Genomic DNA, 15,301 nt, shown 5'->3' with positions numbered 1-15,301 from the left:
TTTGACATAACTGTTTTTATGGCAGAAATGTATTTGATATGATCCAAACTTATATTCATACATAATAACACACAAGACCAGGTGGCTGTCATTACTTAAGAGAACCAATGGAAGATTGTTTAAATGTTAGCTAAAGAAACATTTATTTCCTTCCTGATAAATTCTAAGTACTGAGAAATAAATTGGACATTCTCAGTAAAATAAGATACTATTCTATTTGCTCCTGAAAATTTTATAATATAGGCAGGAGACTTACCTATATGTCTAAAATGTATTCTTCATGAGAATATTAATAAATTCAGTCCAAATCAGCTGTTTTAATGTCTGACTTTTCTCGTAGTATTGACTGAGATGTGTAGCTCAAAAAATTTTCTATACCTGGTCTTTTTAAAAAATGCTACCTTGATGTGAATTTTACATTATTTGGCAATGGTAGTTTGGAGATGGTACTACCTTTGTAAAGGGAGCTACGCAAAATGGCTATTTCTCTTTAATGATTCTGGAAACTTCCAAATGATCGAACTTGGCCTCGTCTGGCTGAGCCTGTTCAGTGAAGAACTGGCTCATGAGGACCTGTGAGGTACGTTTTGGAATACTGATGTAGTCATTTTCAGAGATAATCCAGTCCAACTTCCTGTTCAAATTATTCAAGTAAATATCTTGGATGTAGAAAGAAGTGACTGACCCTAAGTTATACAGTCATTTATAACAGAGCTAGGACAATATTTTCTTACATGTTTTTCTAACTTCATTATGCTCATTATATGCAAACATCTAACCTCCAACACGTCTAACAATTGCACTCATTTTTGATAAATTTGAGATGCATGTTACTGTGTAAAGAAATTGAAAAGGCATGTGCAGCAAATACAAGTGGACACTTGGGTCAACATTGCTCAAGCAGTAGTTCGCCGTAATCAGAAGTGTCTGGACGCTGATGGTAACCACTTTGAGCACCTCTTGTAATTGCAGAAGTCAAACGTGACTTGTATTCATCTTTTGTTATTGATATATATTAAGTATTATAATTTTAATACAGTGTTTTTATTTCTTAAAATATGCATACATTTTTGGCACCCTCTGTGTATGTGTATATATATATGTATGTGTGTGTATAATGCCTCAAGACATTATTATGTTACCATACAGATTGATATTCATTTGAAATTACCCACGTGTTCAAATTTTCAGATGTGTTTAATTCATTCTTCTATTTCAATGTTTCCATTTAGGAACATTTTTCCTTTATATAAAAAAATATTTTCAGTATTTCAGTTATGCAGGTATGCTGGTGCCAAATGTCTTTAGCTGTTGTTTGTCTGAAAAAATTTCCCCCTTTTTTTTTTTGAAAAGGCAGAATTTTAATAACTGTACTTATTAATAGGTTAAGTCATGCAGTTACAAAGTAATTAGAAATTTCTGAAAGGGTATTATTGTTTCAAAAAGGCACCTTCATTACATAAATAATATCTAGTATTTCATTGGTATGCCTCTGTGCAAAGGCCCTTGGAAAAACATCCCAAACAAAATACTCAATCTAATGTTTTAAGTCCCATGCTTGTGTGCAACATGTAAGCCTCTAAAAGGGACACAAAATCAGGCAGAGCTGGGGACATTGGCAATGTTTAGAGTTGTTAGCCAGGCTATAGACAGAGAGACCAAGTAGTTCTTTTTTCCTTTTGGTTGCTCTACCCGAATAATTGTTTGTTTGCTCAATACAATAGCTCTTCAAAATAAACGAAAAATTAACTAACATGATAAGACCATTACTGTATTATTTAGACTACATGACATAATTATTAATATATTGAGCAAATTCAGGTAGATTTAACAAAAATAGCCTCCATCGTTTGCAGTTATGAAGATAATTATCCATCTGGGTTTTGTGTGTGTGTGTGTGTGTGTGTGTGTGTGTGTGTGTGTGTTGGACAACAATACAGAACTGATGAGCTATAAATTATTTATTTTATGTCATAAAAATACTAGCTTTTTCTACTTATGTTTATAAGCATTCACTGCTTGAGGCAGGGGCAGGCTTGTTAAGCAAATAGAGGCAATTTTATTTCAGCAACATGTACTTATTTCATTCTAAAAAAATAAAATGCATAGAGAGAAACAGCTTTATTTTTGTTTGTAACCTGTTAAATTGAGTTATTTCACTAATGTGAAATAACAATAACTCATTTTAGGACCCTATCATCTTCTGAAAATTCCACTTCTTAAATGCATCAATTTTATAGCATGTCCCATCCCAGACATGGCCAGAACAAAATAATGCAAGCAACTGATTGCTCAGCTCAAACAAAAGATAATTAATGTGTTGGGAACAAGCTATGGAGCAAGGGAGCATAACCAGATGAAAGGAGACTTTTTATTTAAAGGCAAAATATCTCAAATGGCCATCGGGCACAGCCAATTTCAACTATTACACTCATCAACCTGTATATGATCTTCTAACCTTAACTTCTTTGTTTTAAAGGGCTGATTCGGTTTGATTTGTTGAGAGTGATGTCCAAAAGAAAAAGGGATTTCTGTGATTACATGTAAACCTGTGATAGGTTTGCCGAAGTTACAGATAAAGACGGTAGTTAAAAAGTCAGCTATGACCCATCTATTTGAATGTCAAACCAGCTTCATTGAGAGAGTGATATGTGGGATAGACTAGAAGGATGAATAAAAGTTATGCAAAAGGTTTGGCAGATTGAGCTGCGACGAGTTCCAAGTGAGGGTAAAGTAACAGTACTGTCTATCATCTCAAGGTGAAAAATGTGACTTACTTCAAGAACAGAAAGTAGCCTGGTGTGTGCCTGCAGTGGGAATAATTTTTGACAGAGTGGTGTGGAAAATAATGAGGGTGGAAAGTTAGAATGGACCAGAAGGTAATCAAGTGTTCTTTATTCCATGTAAAGGGATTTGGACTTTATTATGTGCGTGATGGAGCGTCACTGAAGTGCTTTAAGCTGTGAAGTTACTTAAATATGTTTAATTTTGGAAAGATCACTCTGTAGAGTTATGTTTTATTTTTGTGGTGTTTTGTTGTTGGTTTTCTAGGTAAAGCAGAGCATTTTGTTATTGGAAAATTCTTTCTAATATTGAGCCCAAACTCGATCCCTCAAGCTTTCCACATTAGTCTTATTTCTATTCTCTCTAATTAGCATAGAATGTAATCTATGTTATTTATAACTCGATATCCTTGTCGAATATACATAATTTAAATGTTATGATAGAATTAATATAAATATGGGAGAAAAGTACTTGTATACCATAAAGATAAGTTACAAAAAGGTAATTTATGTACCAGTTATGGTTTTTTCCCCCTCAGTTTTCATAACTTGAAATCAACTTTGTTTATTCATTTCAGGCACCTGAATGTATTCATTCTTTTTTCTTCATGATATCCTTGCTTGTTTTTTAAAAGAGCATTTTTAGTGTAAATTTAAAAATATATATTATATAAAATATAAATTTTGTATAAGTATAAAATATATATAAGTATTGTATACATATTCTATGTGTAAGTATGATATGTATATATAGGACTGAAAAAATGTTTAATATGTTATGCACCAAGTTTCTTCACTGTAATTTTTCCCTTTGTAATTAATAATTTGTGGAGAGTAGTTTGAAATTATGCAAATATCTATTCCTCATTAAATTTTTACCCCTTAGCTTTAGCATCCTTTGATAATTCCCTAACTCCTTCATTCTTTCTTTATTAGTTCACATTCTTCTACAAGTAAGGGCCTCTCTCTCTCTGTCTCCTGTCTCTCTCTCTCAGTACAGACTCATGAATTCTTATTTTATTCAATAGATTGCAATCAATCGCTATCAGTATTTATTGTTTTGCTCAAGTTATCTCAGATGTGGCCAGTGGGATGCTCTCCAAGTTGGCTCCTCTTTCCTTTTGCTATGTTCCATTATTCTTTGATCACTTCCCTTTATGGCACAAAAAGACTCATCTTGTCCTTTTCTTGTACTAGCCCTGAATCAGTCTTTATTCTAAGATATTCTGGTTTCTTTAAATGGAAAATAGTATTTAGAAAATAAGATCTGGGTGCTAGGTGAGCTTCATGTCATTGTCTCTAGCCCCTCTTACCAGATAGAGCTAGAAAAAAATGTGTGTATGTATAATTATAAACACCTTTATATAATACATAGACGTATCTTCTACCATATTTGTATCTTTCCATATTTGGTATTCTGTTTTCTAACACTGAGAAACCTGGCTCCTATTTGTTCCCATACTCTTCGTAAAATTCCAGAATACATAGACATTTCAAAATTTTTGTCCCAACAGCGTTCTGAAAATTAATTTGGGGAATGTAATCAATAATGTTGTAAAGATTTTGTAGGGTATCTGATGGACACTTGTCTCATTAGGGAGACCACCTCAGGGATGGTGTAGATGCCTGATCACTGCACTGTACACCTGAAGCTGAAGCTGAACAATAATGAATGTCAACTACAAGTTTGTATGTATATGTGTATATGTATATATATGTATATATATATACACATATATATGTATGTACTTACAAGAAGCGGAGTACAGCATTAGGAATAGAGACAGGAAATATAATGGCTCTGTGCGATGTCAGAGGGATAGTGGATGGGGGGAGGTGGTTCACACAATGTGAGGGATATAAAAGATAAACATCTAAGTATTACTTTGTCTTGTGCACCTGAAACTAATAAAAAAAAATTTTTTTTGTTCCATACCAGAGTGAGAAAACTATTAACTAGCTATCAATATGTGTTTACCATTATTAACCTTTTAGGATTTAAATAAACTTTATTTTTCAGAAGTTATTTTAGAAATAACTATTTAGAATAGTTTTTTACAGAAAAATTGAAAAGATAGTATGGAGAGTTTCCATATACCCTGCATCCAGTTCCACCTATTAACATCTTACATTAATATATTTGTTCGAATTAATGAACCAATATTAATATATTATTAACTAATCTCCATACTTTTAAATTCAGATTTCTTTAGTTTTTACCTAATGTCTTTTTTGTTGTTGTTGTTCCAGGACCCTAAGATACCACATTATACTGAGTTTGTCATGTTGCCATAGGATCCACTTGACTGATAGTTTCTCAGACTTGTTTGTGATGACCTTGACAGTATTGAAGAGTACAGATCAGATATGTTGAAAAACATCACTAAATTTGAGCTTGTTTGATGTTTTTCTCATGATTTGACTGGGGTTATAGGTTTTTGGGAAGAAGACCACAGAAGTGAAGTACCATTTTCATCATATCATATCAACAATACATACTGTCGATATAACTTATCACTACCATGGTCACATGTCTCAGGTAGTGTTTGTCAGATTTATTCACTATATGTTACTAATTTTCCTCTAAATTGGCTTTTATTTCATACTATATTCTTTGGAAGGGAGTCACTATGTGCAGCTCACAATTATGGAATAAAGAGTTATTCTCCACCTCTTTGAGAGTGGATTATCTACATAAATTATTTGGAATTCTTCTGCATGGGAGATTTGTTTCTCCCCATTTATTTGTTCAATCCTTTATATCATTTTGGTCTCATAAATATTTTACATTTTGTGTTATACTCCAATACTACTTTGTTTATTGCTCAAATTGTTCCAGCTTTTGTCACTGAGACCTTTCAGTTGACTCCAGTGCTCCTTTGACTACACCCATCATTTTGTGTGTGTGTGTGTGTGTGTGTGTGTGTCTATGTATGTGTTATAAGATGTTTCAAGCTCATCTTTTATATTCCCTGACCTAGCCCTAGAATCAGCCATTTCTCCAAGACGCCCTGGTTCCTTTTACTGAAGAATGGTGTTAGAAACCAAAATCTGGGTGGTAGATATAACTGTTGTTACCGATGTGTTGTTGCTTCAGGCCCTCTCAATTGATAGCAGGGAAACATGTGTGTGTATACTAACCATGTGCCTACACATAACTACAAATATGTCTATATAGCCATCTGTACCTATATTAAGCAAAACATGAGTGTATTTTGATGTTTCCAACTCTAATCTATTATCACATGGATCATTCTAGCCTTCTCCCCTTGCTTATCTGCCAACTCCCATTTCAACAGTGTTCTTCTGGATCAATTTTGCTATCCATTTGTCAACTTCTATAAAATGTTTTACTAGGATTTCATGTTACATTAAGCTCTTTTTGGAACTGGAAAACCACTGAAAGCATTTTTAATACTTTTGAATTAGCATGAAAGTATGTAGAAAACATCCTTGTGTAGTTTCTGTTTTCAATATAACCAAAAATTAAATAACGCTGCAATGAACACCAGAGTACATATATCTTTATAGATAAATGTTTTTAGATTTGGGGGTAAATACCCAGGAGAGGGATTGCTGGGTCATATGGTAATTCTATTCTTAATTTTTTGTGAAACCTTCACATTGTTTTCCATAGTCACACTGTTTTCCAATTTACATTCCTACCAACAGTGTATGAGGGTTCCTTTTTCTCCACAGCCTCTCCAACATTTGTTATTATTTGTCTTGTTGATGATAGCCATTCTAACAGGTGTGAGGTGATGATTTTTTAATACTTATTTTGTTGTAACAATTCATTCTGCTTATTATTTTACTGGTGTTGTGACAAATTTTCACTCCTGCGGTTAAATTCTGTGTTGTATAACTTTTAATATGTTATATTCATTTGTTTTGAAAGGAAAGAGTTACAAAAAATCTTCCCTGACATGTATGTTCATTGATGTGTGCAAAGGTCACCTTTTTTGACAAATATCCTGAGTAGTTCTTTCTTGTGGGAAATATTTTGGATTAGGTGACTTTTACACAACCTGGGAGATGGGTATGTTGGAATCAGACTATGAGACCATCTAGATCACTAGATATTAGAACTGAAAGGAGTGTGAGAGAAGGGTTGAGTACATAATGGGCTCTACAATAGTGGTGTGGATACATGACTCTATAATTGTCAAAACCCATAGAATGGTACACCACCAAGAAGGAACATTACTATATGCAAATTTTAAGAAATCAACCTGGTTGTCAGCAATCCCAGGATGGAATGCAGAGTATGATAAATGAATCGATTTGTGTTAAGAACATATGACATAACTTCATGAAGAGGGCAGGGAAACTTTGAAAAACAGTGTTTTTATGCTCATAGATACAGAGAACAGATTGGTGGTTGCCAGAGGCATGGGGGTGGGGATGATATGGGTGAAGGGAATCAAAGGTACAAACTTTCAGTTATAAAATAAATAAGTCATGGGGATATAATGTACAGCATGATGACTATAGTTAATAATAAAAAAGAAATGAAAGGAGCCTTCAGTATTTTCCAGTTATGCCTCCTTCTTTACAAGGGGAGGAAACTGAGGCCCACAAAGCAGCATAACTTGGGGAAAATCAAAATGGGTTTATGACTTTATAATTCAGATCTTCTCCTAATCTGCAGTGCTATGCACTGGACTAAATGCAATATACTTGGACATTCGATCACTACATTCCACTACCCAGTAAGAGCCCACAGGGTAAATGTCTTTCACATCACATTTATTTTATCCGTTGCTTGCTGGTTTCTTTGCTTGGCAATTGTGATATGCTTCCGAGTTCCCGGTTGCAGCCACAGGTCCTGGCATCTGTCCATTAGTATCACTCCCTCTTCTGGGTCAGTGATGATGTCTGCCTAATCACCTCTCTTTTTCAGGCACCAAAGTTGCACCATAGGTGTCATAGTCACGTGGATGGGAATAAAAGAAATTTAGTTTACTAGGCAGGTGGCACTGAAAGTAAAAGCAGTCCTTATAACACTTCTCCTGATGCTTCTACCCTCAGGGCCCTATCCCAAGATCTCCAACATGGTCCAAGGGAGGAGGTGAACTGATTGTATACCATCTTTTTATTTTCTATGTAGTGTCCACTCTGTTATCCTGCACTTGTTGTTTATGTTGTACTGAAGAGAAAGGAAGCTTTCTGCCTTAATTTCTGAACCCAAACTGAGTTTCAAATGATGATGAGGTTTTGTGAGTATATGTGTTCTTTCAGAAAGATGTAAACTTATGGCAAAAATATTGAAACATTTTGTGTATTTTGCTGATATGTGGGGGAAATGGAATAAAATTTTTGAAAAGGGACTATTCAAGAAAATACATAGAGTCAATATACTTAGACGATGCAGATGAGCCCAATTTTCTCCATCACCCATCACTCAGACTGTCTTAAAAAGAATTCCCAATAAGCCGTAATTAGGGCTAGAGAGAGAGTGTGGTCTATGTCACAGGTGAGCATATGAGACAGTCTTCTTCTCCATATGGGATGCGGTGTCAGAGGAAGTAAAGGAGTACGGGAGTTGAAAAGGTTGAGGAAATGGCCTGTCATTTAAGCAGTGCCTCTGAGGGCAGCATATTCAAGTACTTTATTGATGAAAATTCTGACAATGGAGTTTGTTAGGGATCTACTGTGTTTGACTTTTGATTCTGAATTAAGTCCCAAAGGTAATGTAAGTTTCCAGAGCAATTTCCAGAAGGGAATAGTGGGTTTTACATTTCTTAGTGTGTTTTTATTCTGTCTACCTTTCCGTCTTTCTATCCCATAATTGTCTCTCTTTGATTCCTGAACACTCCTCCCTATAAAGAACTATCCACACCTGACATACTCTGCTTGGCTCTTTATCTTGATCACAGAGACCTCAAAGATCCTGGCTTGGCCTTGCCCTCAGCCTTTCCCCCTGTCACCCTACTGTCTCTTGTATTGGACCTTACCTGCTTGATGGGGTGCCACTCTGCCATGTTGGAGTGAGGACCTGTGGGGCCTGGGTTCCTGACTATAGCACGATGGGCAGGGTGGAGCTTAGGGGAAAGGTCATCGGGGTGAAACACCTGGCAGAAGCAGAGGAGCCCTTCTTCCTTGATTGAATGGTTAGGGTCCAGAGGAGCAAGCTGGGTCATTAGAGTGCCGGTTTCTCAGGTTGTGGGCCTGGGCTCTTGATGCCTGGTCTCCAGTGCCTGACAGCAAACTTCCCAAATTTAGGGTTGTCCCAGGATCTGGAGGCGTGATGCTTCTGTACCGAATAAGATGAGGTTGTGAGTGAATGAGGGAGCGAGCTCCCATCCCTGGGGCTCCTCTTCCTGGCCTCCACTGTCCTTAGGGATCTTGTTATCATGCTTCGGCAGGAATCAATGTCACTGGCTCTGGGAGCTGCAATTCCTAGAATGTGATGTGGCCCAAGTGAAAGAGCCCTTGCTGGGCGTTAGGAGATGTAGTGTCGTGACTTATCAGAGACTATGGTTTCATTAGGAAAGTCAGGAATATTTGTCGGGCTTGCCTCAGAGGAATATTAAAATTAAATGAAAGCATAAATCCAATATGGTTTTGACTAATCAAACGTGCTCCTCATATGTAGAGGTTTACAACAATTACATTTAAAATCTATGTAAATATGACGTCACCTGTCAGTTGTTTTTCTCGTGGTTTTAGCACTGACCGATTTAAAGTATAAAGATCTACCTCAAAAAAAGAGGAGGGGGTGGGGATAAGGGGAAGGTGAGAGGTTTTGGGAACGTACAGAGGGATAGTGGATGGGGGGAGGGGGGTTCACACAGTGTGAGGGATATAAATGATAAATGTCTAAGTTTTGCTTTGTCTTGTGCACCTGAAACTAATTAATAAAAAAAAAAAAAAAAAAAAGAATAATAGAATATGCAAAAAAAAAAAAAAAAAAAAAGAGGAATGGTTTTCAGTCAGTAGGGCCAACTCTTAAGATAGAATTGAATTTGATTCAAACAGGGATCCAGGGGGTTCACCTTCTCCATTTCCTGATTCAGGCAGGACCATACCTGAAACGCGTCAGCCTGATTTTTTAACAAAGTATTTTGGAAGTCCTCCACAGAACATGGTGCTGCCGTCTTTCTTAGAGGCTACCCAGGCCTTTGTTTCTCAGTTGTCACTAATTGGAAAGTCATTCCTAACGTCTACATTAAATCTCTGATGTTGTAGACTGATCTTTTTTCTCCTAATCTTTTTCTTATGGTAGAAAAAGAGATTGACATCTCCCAACATTGGGACACTGGACTCTCAAACTTTTATTGATTTTCTTCTTCTAAGCCCCTGTCTTTCTAAGTCCCTGATTTTGAACTCCTTTTTCACGGCTTTCCTTTCTTATCTATCATTCTATGTTCTCTTATTTTCTCAAATGAATGAAGAGAATCTCCCAAACTCTATTATGGTGAGGTCTAGGAGTGCTCCTGAGATTCCAGGGATTTCTGATGGGGATGAGGATGGAGGAGGAAGCCCTGGCCCTGTAGTTCATCATTAGTTGAGAGTGGTGGGGGGCCAATTCCTCCCCCTTTCGAAGAGACATATTGGAAGCATAGGCTCCTGAAGGCTCAAGGCTCAGAGCCAGCTATATTCCTAGCCACTACTCCCATATCTGGGTAGATGCCATCTCCCTTGGGGACTATCAGAAGAAGGCCACTTACCTAGTCTTGGATACAGATGAGACGGGTGTCATGGAGCAGTTGCTCATTCCTGGGGTGGACACAGGAAGGAGTCGTTCTGTTACAGGAGTCTGGAAATGCCTCCCTAAGAGCCCTGAGCCCTGCTCACAGCTTTAGTTTGGAGTATAGCCAATCAGAGGAGGAAAGGCCAGAACTTATGGGGAAGCTGAAAACCTATAGGCCTCTCAGAGAGGCAGTTGTAGAATGTGGCGCCAGACATCTGGTCACTTGCAAAGCATAGCGAATCATGGCCACCAGACCTCTGTTTAACCAATGCTGGGCATTAGGAATTTGCCAAATGCCTCAATTCCAGGTTATTGCCATTGGAGCAGGTCCTTGCTTTCTCCTTTTTTTGGGGGTATTGAAAATGGATACAATGAACCTAGAATTCTCCTCATCTTATCCTGAATCTCTCTCCCCACCCATTCCTTTAGGAAGTGGAAAAGAAATAGCTGCAGCTAGGATCCTAAATCCACATTTTTTACATCCTCGGTCATCAGATGGGTTTACCCAGGGCCTGCAATGACCTCTTTAGACATCATCCTTCCTTCAATAAAGAGGAGCATCCTCCAAGCTGAGGTAAGCTCAGCTCTTTTGACTTGTTGATCCTTAGGGATCAGAGGCCAAGAAGACTGTCCTCTGTATCTCATGATGGATTTGGCTGGCCATATTTCCTTATTCCAGACGAGTGGAGGTGATTGACCAGGCTTGGAGAAGGATCAGAGAGCATTTTCTCTGGACTGGCTTTATTTAAAATCCTCAAGAAGGTTCAGACTCCTATGAGCTCCGTTTTGTGGAGGGGCTGAAAAAGCACAGAGTGGTTCCAATTCCCAGAGAGACCCCTGACTAGTCAGAATCTCCTTTTGATTTACACCCTCCTCTGATTCCTGTACCCACATCTGAAGTCTCCTCAGTCATTCCATGGGACTTGGAAGTCCCTGAATGAAATCTTATTTCATTCTGACATTAGACGATATTCCACTGAGCTCCATCGTTTATACCTTTGATACTTAAAGTCTGCTCTGCCTCTTTGGCATCACAGAGGAGCTTGTTACCATATAGACTGTCAGAATCTCAGGCCCTCCCTAGACCTGCTGCATCAGAATCTGCTTTTTCAACAAGGTACCCAGGTGATTTGTATACATGCAAAAGTTTGAAAAGCCCTGATTTGTAAGTTTGTTCTTGGATGGGTGAAGGAAGACGTTACAGATATGGCTTTTGTGCTGTAGTTCTAGGCTCAGAGGCATTTTGTGCGTTTTCCTAAAACACTAGAATTTACATCTTGGACATTTGACAACTAAAACTTGGCCACCTTGAATAATCATTCCGTTCTGTCCTCCCCACTATTCAATCCCTATGCCAGCTCTGCTAAGCCCTTACAGCACAGCTGGGAAGCTGCTCACCTCTGTGTGTGCTGTCTCTTCTCTACTGAAGAGGGCCAGGTCTGACTGGGGGCTAAGAATGTCCTCAAGCCCCCAACAGCCATCCCAAGGGAGACTGTCCACATAATGGGACTGAACAGAAGAGAGACTGGCAGTGCTCGTGGAAGTTCAAGGAAAGCCAATGCCTAATTTGGCTGAAGGGGGAAAGGAAAAGTGGACCTGGACTCTAGCTCTGAGCAAATGGAAGATCCCATGATGAGACTTGGGGATGAAATCCTTATTCCCTCCCACTGCTCTTGGCTTATCCAAATCTTGGAGTACTGCTCTTTTACCTCGAATCCGGGCATCTTCCTGCAGCTGAAAAATAATGAGAATTCAGAGGATTTAGAGATTCAGGGGCCATTCTTCTCTGAGCCTTCAGTAAATCAGCTATAGTCTTGGTCAAACATAGGGATGTGTATGTGGGAAATACGGGCTTTTGGGGAATAGAATTCAATTCTGTTTCCTGAAAGCAGAATTTTTGTTGTTTTCGTATCTCTCATACCAAACCACTTAACTTAATGCTCTGCATATAATATATGCTCAATAAATGTTTGTTGAATGATGGATAAAAGGGTAGGAAGAAGCTGTGCCTCTAGGGGTGGGAGACACACAATTCATTACTTACAGTCATAACTACTCATTATACAGTGACTTCTCTTGCTTTTTCTGGCCTTTCTGCTGTCCCTTTTCTGGCCCTTTTCACCCTCCCCATTGAGTCTTCAGTGGTTCTTTGAGGTAAACCTTTAAGTATCTGTGAAGGACCTTTAAAAAAATTCTCCTTATTCATCCCAAAGTAAATAGCTGCTGATGATATACTTTGGGCCCCTGAACCCCTAGGAGCCACTAGATGGTCTTTCTATATAACAGTGCTCTGGGGCTGGGTTTTAACATTTGCCTCATGAGAAAGAAAATATTAGGTTGGTGCAAAAGTAATTGCGGTTTTTGCAATTATTTTTAACCTTTTAAACCACAACTACTTTTGCACCAACCTAGTATATTCTAATTCTACCTTTCCTTGCTATCTTTTGCTTGACTTTCTTTTTCTCAAGATTTAAGTACAAATGCTGGACTAGAGTGTCTTGTTTTGTCTGCACCAGCCTGGGGGATCCATGAGGGCAGGGATTGTGTCTGATGAACTCCATGAAGAAACACTAGGAGAGAGCGTCAGCGCAGAGGATGTCAGGTGGGACTTGTCACTTCTACACAGGCCCTGAGAGGGTAGAATCAACACACACAAGTCCCACAGGCACAAGCCTCCTCCTGTCACTAGTTCAAGTCCTTCCTGGGGGAGACTCATGCCTTAGGGGACTAAAGTTCTGGGTAGGGTGGAGGCACCGTGACCTCAAGGCAAAACTTGGGTGAAAACATGAAGCTTCTCATCTCTACCCATCGCCCTCTTTACCTGCAGTGAGATGTAGGCAAAGACTGCTCTAATTTCCCCTAGAGTGAGTCCCAGACACTGCAGCAGGATACAAAGACATGGCTTCTTGGACTATGGGGCTTAGTTGTAAGGCTAAGAATGGTCCAGGTAGTGAAATAGAGGAAGTTTATTTTCGATGCCTTCTCTGTCTCTCTACCCAGTACTTCTCTCCAATTAGGAAGAGAGCGCTAACTGTTTTTAAGATCACACAGGGCTCATATTATATTTAGATTCTAATTTGAATGAAACTACATCTTTACTCAGAGGAACAAAAGGTAAGAAATCTGTGCAGAAGTTTCCCATTTGCCCTGGTTTTATAGCCACACTTGTTCTAATTTATATGTGTGTTTGCCTATTTAAATAGTCTGTCGATAAATAATTGTGTAGATAGTGCCTGCTGCTCTTCGCTGTAACAAACCTCAAAAAACTAAGGGGGGACAGCAGGCTTGGTAGAACACAGACATATCAACACCTTGAACAAGCTAATACAATAACACAGTCTCTGTGGCAGGCTAACAATAAAGTGCACTTTGACTCTATTTTTAAATATTTGATCAGTATTTGTATAGAAGAAAGACTGAAATCCACATGGAGAAAGAGCAGAAGAGGAGGGTTGTTTCCATTTAGCAAAGAAATTGAACTCTGGCCTCTAATTTGCACTTCCTCGCTGTTAATAGACAAACTCGCCTGATAAGGCAGTTTACCATGTTACTTGGGGGCTCCTTCCAACTTGGTAACTTATCGGCATTTTATATAGCCATATAGAGATTTTTGCTGAGAGAAGTTCTAGTAGATACAATTTTCTCTGTATATGATCATATGTCCACAAGGGAATTGTTAGGCATATTCTTGCCTTAGCTTCCTGGACTGACAAGTCAGTGCTACTCTTTAGGGAGAAATCACTACATAAAGAAATGAAATCACTAGATAAAGGGAGAAATCATTAGATAAAGAAATGAAACTGAAACCTTGATTAGAGTCAACATCACAGTAGAGTATAGAAAAAATGGGAGCAAGGGGAATTGATGTGGTCAGGGAATTTAGAAAATTAAAATTTAATCTCACCTCCTCTTGTATATCCCTAAAAGCCATTAGCACCTGACAGAAGACAAAAAAAATATGGAAAAATCACAGACTTCATTATAAAGGTATTTTATATAGAATCTCCTAGTCATTAGGCTGTAGAGTATGAATTCCAAGAGACTATGGCTTCTTGGCTCTAGCAATAAATCCCATTGACTTCCACTCTACATATATTTTTGGGCCACCATTTCTCCATACGGTAAATGGGTGAAATACAGGAAGTTATTTAAAAAGGGCTGAGTTGTGAAAGGAATGCAAATGAAACCCACTATTATATTTCATTTCATTTTAATTGGTCCTTGTTCTGAGGCTAAGCATAGCTGTTAAACACATATTTGTATTTAGATTATACTATACAGGAGGACAACACTAAATGATGGTGAGGATATAGAGCAGCTAGAACTCTCATACATTATTGGAAGGAGTATAGAATTGTATGTTTACTTTGGAACAAATTCTGGCAGTTTTGTGTAAAACTAAATATGTACCTATGTTCTCACCTAACCATAGATGATACAATAACTGTTGGAAATCTCAGTTGTCTCGTTTTGAGGGAAGGACGTGGACTGTAAGACAGATAGCTGTATCTTGTTTGGTGGAAATAGGGTTGTTTTTGTTGATATTCAGGAGTTTTAACATGTGTATAAGGGTGCATATGGAAGCTGAATTGTTGGTGGAGTGGACTGTGCCAGTTATTAATTTATTGCCTCTTAGCAATTCTTTGTTTACTTTTTGCTACATCATATTCACCCTTTATTATGTTGTAGGTATTGAATTATGTACTGACTCGCAAGAGGACCCTTACATAAGCAACTCACTCTTTAGCTAATATAATAATTAAGTAGTTTTTCCTATACAGCATTTAAATTAGGAAGATCATTTCCTTTTGTAAAACCTATA

The sequence above is a fragment of the Rhinolophus sinicus genome, chromosome 1 (assembly GCF_057876585.1).
Source record: "Rhinolophus sinicus isolate RSI-liver-muscle chromosome 1, RSI-T2T, whole genome shotgun sequence".
NCBI lineage: Eukaryota > Metazoa > Chordata > Mammalia > Chiroptera > Rhinolophidae > Rhinolophus > Rhinolophus sinicus.
The sequence above is the reverse complement of the archived record's forward strand: the minus strand, read 5'-3'. Positions refer to the sequence as shown.